The following is a 6,974-nucleotide window of genomic DNA, read 5'->3' as shown; positions in this document are numbered from 1 at the left end:
TTTTTTTGCACTGGGTGAAACCCCCAAATTTTAGGCGCTGGGTGGAAACCTCAAATTTTTGGCGTGACATGGAAGCCCCAAATTTTAGGCACTGGGTGGAAACCCCAAATTTTGGGCGCCGGGGTGCGGCATGGAAACTCCAATTTTTCCCATGCTTCGGTGCCTTTTTTGTCGCAACGTGGAAACCCCAAATTTTGGGCACTAGGGCATGACATGGAAACCCCAAAATTTTTGGCACTGAGGCGCGACATGGAAACCCCAAAATTTTGGGCACCGAAGTGCGACATGGAAACCCCAATTTTCCTGAGCTTCGATGCCTTTTCCGTCGTGGCATGGAAACCCCAAATTTCTAGCCCCCAAACAATAAAAAATTATCATTTGGAGGAAGAGGCAAAGGTGCGAGAGTAGGAGGGTTGTCAGGATTTGTTTGTGACAAGAGCGAAGCTCTGAACCAAGGTGACCAAGGACTGAATCTTAGTGGATCGCAGCAGCAATGCCACTCTACCACTTACAATACCCTGTCACATATTTAACTCATCTACAAAGGATTGTTCTCAACGACCATTTGGAATTGAACTTCAAAGCTGCCCCGACCGAGATGATTCACGGTTGTGGTTTGCAAATGACATGGGCCCTTGGAGGCAATAAAGCGACGCCCCTACTGTGGGTCGAGATATAGTGGAAGAGTGACATGCACTGCTTCTAGTGTGGATTTTGACTTAGAGGCATTCAATCATAATCCAACACACGGTAGCTTCATGCCACTGGCTTTTCAACCAAGTGCGATGACCAATTGTTTGAATCAATGGTTCCTCTCATACTAAGTTGAATTACTATTACGGTGCAGTTCATCAATAGGATAAAACTAACCTGTCTCATGACAGTCTAAACCCAGCTCACATTCCCTATTAGTGGGTGAACAATCCAAAACTTGGAGAATTCTTCTTCACAATGATAGGAAGAGCCGACATTGAAGGATCAAAAAGCAACGTCGCTATGAACGCTTGGGTGCCACAAGCCAATTATCCCTGTGGTAACTTTTCTGACACCTCTAGCTTCAAATTCTGAAAATCTAAAGGATCAATAGGCCACGCTTTCACAATTTGTATTCGTACTGAAAATCAAAATCAAATGAGCTTTTACCCTTTTGTTCCACACGAGATTTTTTTTCTCATTGAGCTCATCTTAGGACACCTGCATTATCTTTTAACAGATGTGCCGCCCTAGCCAAACTCCCCACCTGACAATGTCTTCCACCCAGATCGACCCGCTGAAACGTGCCTTAAGGCCAAAAACAGGGGCAGTGCCCCGTCTCCGCCCCATAGAATAAGTAAAATAATATTAAAAGTAGTGGTATTTCACTTGCACTGAAAACATCTCCCACTTATTCTAGACCTCTCAAGTCATTTCACAAAGTTGGACTAGAGTCAATCTCAACAAGGTCTTCTTTCCCCACTGATTCTACCAAGCTTGTTCCCTTAGATGTAGTTTCACTAGATAGTAGATAGGGACAGTGGGAATCTCGTTAATCCATTCATGTGCGTCACTAATTAGATGACGAGGAATTTGGCTACCTTAAGAGAGTCATAGTTACTCTCGCTGTTTACCTGCACTTGGTTGAATTTCTTCACTTTGACATTCAGAGCACTGGGCAGAAATCACATTGCGTCAGCATCCACAGGGACCATCACAATGCTTTATTTTAATTAAACAGTCAGATTCTCCTTGTCCATACCAGTTCTAAGTCGACTATTCGACGCATAGGGAAGAGCCCCCGGCAGGGGGCATTCTACACCCGTAGCCCAATCAGCATGCGACTGCCCACGTCCCTGGAAAAGGGTTTTCATCTTGAAAAGATGTGGATCATACGATGAGAAATGGACACCCGAGCCTTCTTTCGTCGTGAGAAACATGAGCCCTTTATCGGACTTGAATCGATGACTTACGCCTTACCATGGCATTACTCTACCGCTGAGTTAAAAGGCCCCCCTCGTCATATATGAATGAGTGAGTCTACTATGGTAGATGGACAACAAATTGGATATGGATGATCCATCTATCTTTATAGATATCAAGTTGAGAACATATATTATAGTAGCTCGTAGGGTAAGGATCGCTATACTGGAAACTCCAGGAAGTTTACATATCCATCTGGGGAAGCTATGGAGTGGGTCTCAATATCTCGTACTAGTGGGCTGACTCTTTTCCTTGCACTAGGAAGCACAAGCCCCTCCGGGACCTTGTTTATCCTTCACGCACTATTCGGGGATTAGTGAGGGGAGCTTATTTCTGAATTGAGTAGCTTATTTCTGAGCTTAGTCACTAGGGAAGCGGGAAGCAAGGGAACCATAGCATGGGGGTACTATCATCGTTTTGACGCCGCAAGGTTGGCTAATTGCAACAGGGGCGAGGTAGCTCCCCTCAGGATGTTTCAGAAGGCGCATGAGTCTGAACGCTATTATTAATGTGCGACCGACCTGGGGCTGGATTAGTACCTGTGATTAACAGGTTCGGCGTGGGCTGTAAAGAAACGGTGGCAGTAGCGAGTATCACCTAGGGATCACCGGGTTGCTCTTTCGCTCTATAGGGATCAGGGCGAGAAGTGGGGCATAGCACAATTTGGGAGGGAGGAGGGTTTGGTTCACCCGCCAGCCAGGGTGACTGATCCTGCCGTAGTGTACTCCTATTGCACCAGCAACCGATGCTTGTCAAGCATACACGATGCATGAATAGCCTTATTCTTTTATTTTTTCATTGAATATTGAATTGAGGGAGGAAAGGGCGGTAGATGGTAATGCGATGTCCTACGTCTTGCATCCCCAAAAAACTTGTGCGAGAGTATCTCGAGCAGACTGCCAACAACCCACGAGTTGAGGGTGCAAACCGCTAGGCCCAGCCCTCAGAGCCAATCCTTTTCTGAAAGTTATAGATCCATTGTGCTAACTTCCCTTACCTACATTATTCTATTGATGAGAGGTTGTTCACCTTGGAGACCTGATGTGGTTATGAGTATGACCGGGCATGAATAGTACTCGGTCCTCCAAATTTTCAAGGGCCACTGAGGGCACATCGGACCCCGCAATATGTGCGGTACTCTTCCAACTACTGGACCCTATCTCTGAGTGAACCAATTTCAGGGTGGGCAAGTTGTTAAAAAGAAAAGATAAATCTTCATAGGGCCCCCGATGATGTCTCCAAATTTCCTAACATTACCGCCCACCGCCATGTCCCGGTTCAGGAATATTAACCCGATTCCCTTTCAATGCTCTTGTAGAGTGCACCCTTGATACAAGGCTTCCCCATCTCTTAGGATCGACTAACCTGTTATCACCTAGAACTACAAACACATGTATATAATCTTTTGTCCAAGTTCACTGTCAAAAACTTGGTGTCAAATGGTTTTTGTCCTATGTTTCTTACTTAGGGGTCATGTTTCAAAAGGGTTTTGATGTGAGTCATTCTCTAATCCTATTGGTCATCCTCCATCATGAGTGCAAAAGCCATGTATTATCTTGTACATGTCACCGGTCCTTTCCGTATTTTCGCAGCACAGTCTTATTGGTTAATTTTGCAGCGTAATGATTGTTTACCCATTTCGCAGCGCGTCAGCATCCAGCCGTTTCGCAGTGCATTTTGCCAATTTATAACTAACTGCGCTACGAAATCGTGGATTCAGGCGTTTTGCAGCGCATATTCCTAAAAGGGTCACGTCTGTGGATGAGTCATCACTTCCGTCTATTCCTGTCAGTTGGTGTACCTCCCAAACACTCATGAGCCATCACTCCACCAATAGATTTGTAGGCATGCACATAAAAATCATTCAAACGGTTTTATCGTGCATAGATTTTTTATGATGTTTGTAAATGATGCATAAGTAACCAGCCTGTCCGATGAGGTATTTGAATTTGCAAACGAGCCCAAGTTTTTTCAAGCGAGCCCGCGTTCAAAGGAATTGAAATATTATTTGAGTTGACGCTGTTGGTAATTGACTGTGCGGAAATTTCAAAGGCAAAATGGAGCGGAAAGAACATAGGTCTGGGAAATGTCAGAGAACAGAGCCTGAAGGTTTGGACCTTGCATTAAGAGATAAAGGTGTGAAGAAGGCCTTCAAGGATGCTGGCTGTTGGAATTTCTGTGAGAAGCTGCAGGGTGGCCATGCTCAGGTAACAAAAGAGTTTGCCTTAAACTTTACAGGTTTAAATTCTAAGATATCTATGTTAGAAGTTCAAGTATCACCAGAGGCAATTGCTAATGTAACTGAGATTCCAAGGGGGGGGCAAGAATGGTTCAAGAACTTCAAATTTGATATGAACCCCTGCAAGGAATTCTTAAAAGAGGCACATGTGAATGAAGATCTAACAAAGGCTGTGCCTATAAACTATGTTAAGGAGCACTATGCCCTTCTTCTCACATGTATTCAGAAGTACTTAACCTGTGAGGGTAGATATAACAAGGTTTACTCCTATCACTTTAAGTTGTTGTTGCATTTTACTGGTAAAGCATCCATAGATATTCCATTTTACTTGTTTCGTAGTCTCAGCAAAATGTGTGATAAAGTGCAATTAAGAAAGGATGACTGTGAAACATCATTATTTCACCATGGTTTGGTTAAATTGCTAGTGTTGGATGGTCTTCAGAAAATTGGTAGGGATTGGAACTATTTTATCTTCATGGCTGGTTTCTAGAGTAAAACAGGTCTTACTCCACAGCCGGTTAGAGAAAGAGAAGAATCAGTTGAGGAACCCACGATTGCTGAGCTTAGAAAGGAGGCAAAGGATAAAAAGAAGGCCAAGTCACAGTTGAAAAGATCAGTGAAGCCCTTGGTTATTAAAGAGCAACCTCAGCCACCATCAAAAGAAAAGGTTAAGCACAAGAAAGATGTACCTAGATCAAGTGGGTCTGAAAAAGTATCAAGAGTTAGGACAAGGAGTCAAATAAGCAGAGAAAAGGGCAAAGCATTAGTTGTTGAGGAAAGTCCAATACCTAAGGCCAGCTTGAGTGATTTGCTTGAGGCCATTGAGTTTGAGCAGGTTGAACCGGTGCATATTGAACCAATGCACATTGATTTGACTCAATCATCACCAGAAAGCACTAAAAAATCTAAAGCTTCAAAGAGACTGAGGTTTGATGAACCAGGTGAGGAATTTGTCTTCAAACCACGAAGGCCTGTTACAAGGAAACAAGTAAGGGAAGCTGAGAAAGTGCATAGAGTAGAGGAAGTTGTAAAAATGCCCAGAACAGAGGTAGTTGAAGAATTGTCTAGAACAAAGGAGGCAGAGAAAATCAAGCAAAAAGACAAGAATATAACAGTCATTATTTCCCAAGGAGGTAATATTATAGCTATAAAAAACCAGGTGGAGGCAGCAAAAGATGAAATTGCCAAGGTGAAGAATGCCACTAGGGAGCGTGCAGTCAGGTATGCCAATTATCGAAGAGCTGTGTTAAAGGGAAGTAAAAACCTAGTAGGTCAGGTGGATTCAGTAGCTGATGTTTATACATGGACAGTTCCAGCTCTCAAACAAGCTAAATTCATCAGAAAAATGAACATGAATCTAAGAGCTGAAAACAAAGCCCTGAGGAGGGAGATTGCAAACTTAAAAGCACAGTTAGGTTAATTAGCTGCTCATTGATGGTGAGAAAGGTCATGTTCTAAGTTTTGTCAAATTTTGTTTAGTTCCATTATTTTAAAGACATATAGGTCTCTGCCACATGTAAAGGGGGTTTAAAGAATCAAAGGTCCAAGCAGAAAATTTCTCAAGGCAAATACACACTGTTTTAGCAAATACAGCAGTTTCGTAGCGTGCTACGAAACTGCTGTAAGTGCTGTTTTTGAACGAAGACAAACAGTTTGATGGGAGGATCAAATTTTTGCCAAAGGAAACACCTAAGGAACATTAAGAAGACCACATGAAGTTAACATAAGCCATTCAAATGATGACAGGTGTGCCTCTTTTGTAAAGTGAAGTGTTTTTGTCTCAAGTCAAAGTTTTCATCATAAAGGCACTTTATTTTCGGTTTTAGGGTTTGGAAGGAGGTGCATACGAGGAGTATTGTTTTGGCTTGTACACATGTTCATCGAAAAAGCCTCCAACACATCTGAAATATGGTGATGCTCATCATTTTGGGGTATTAAAGAGCTGGAGACATGCTGCTTCATTTTCGAAGAATGGTGGAAGACAAGGACCGGAAAAACAGGGGTTTTATCCTAATATTATTGAACCGTTAACGCATTCAGTATCCAAAGCTCGCTTGGAGCATTGCACCCTCTTCTTAGCTATCTCGGCCAAACTGAAAGGAGACAGGTGTCAAAAAGAAAAGAAGAATCATCCTACGAGGAAGATATCATTAGAGATATAGTTTAATTAGGACTCTTTGTAATTCCAGTTCAGCATTTAATGTATTTAATGAGTCAGTTAAATAGCAGATAGGGGTAATTAGTAGCAGTCATCGAGCTCCCCTCATGCTGGAGGAGGAAGCTCAAAGTAGTTAAGGATATGCTTCTATATATAGAGGAAACTTTGATGTAATGAGGGTTGGATGTTTTTGAGAAAACAGAGTTTATTTTGGCTTGTGTAAAAACTTATTCTCAGCAATACAAATGACTGCTTTTTCTTCTCAGGATTCTTACAGTGTTTCAAATGCTTAAGATATATGTGGTTTTGTTTTACCTTTTATGTTTTACAGCTGTATAGATACACAATCACTCAGAACTCACTTTGCTGCTCTGACTTCCTGTGTGTATTTGTAAGTTGAGGTTTCTATGAGAGGTATTTTGAGTGTTTAAACATTACATGCCCTGACTTCTATGAATGAGTAGTTTTATAGTTTGCTGAAGTAATGATTAACTCCATGAGCCCAATGGAAGTTTTTATAATGTCTGTCCAGCCAACATATGTGTTAAATTTACTTTGCAAGAGTTAGCCATCTCATTAATAATTAAAATCAATAACCCTTTGAGAGAGCCCTCTCAGGCT

At 42.3% G+C, this 6,974-nt stretch overlaps 1 pseudogene; it reads right to left on the bottom strand.

Annotated features, from left to right (window-relative positions):
- Positions 1 to 448: 448 nt before the first annotated feature.
- On the bottom strand, positions 449 to 2,968 carry LOC149152335 (25S ribosomal RNA; annotated as a pseudogene).
- Between the last annotated feature and the right edge of the window lie 4,006 nt (positions 2,969 to 6,974).

The sequence above is a fragment of the Pinus tabuliformis genome, chromosome 9 (genome assembly GCF_031772625.1).
Source record: "Pinus tabuliformis cultivar Carrire ecotype Pingquan chromosome 9, CPIR1, whole genome shotgun sequence".
Lineage (NCBI taxonomy): Eukaryota > Viridiplantae > Streptophyta > Pinopsida > Pinales > Pinaceae > Pinus > Pinus tabuliformis.
This window is presented reverse-complemented; position numbering and strand designations above follow the sequence as displayed.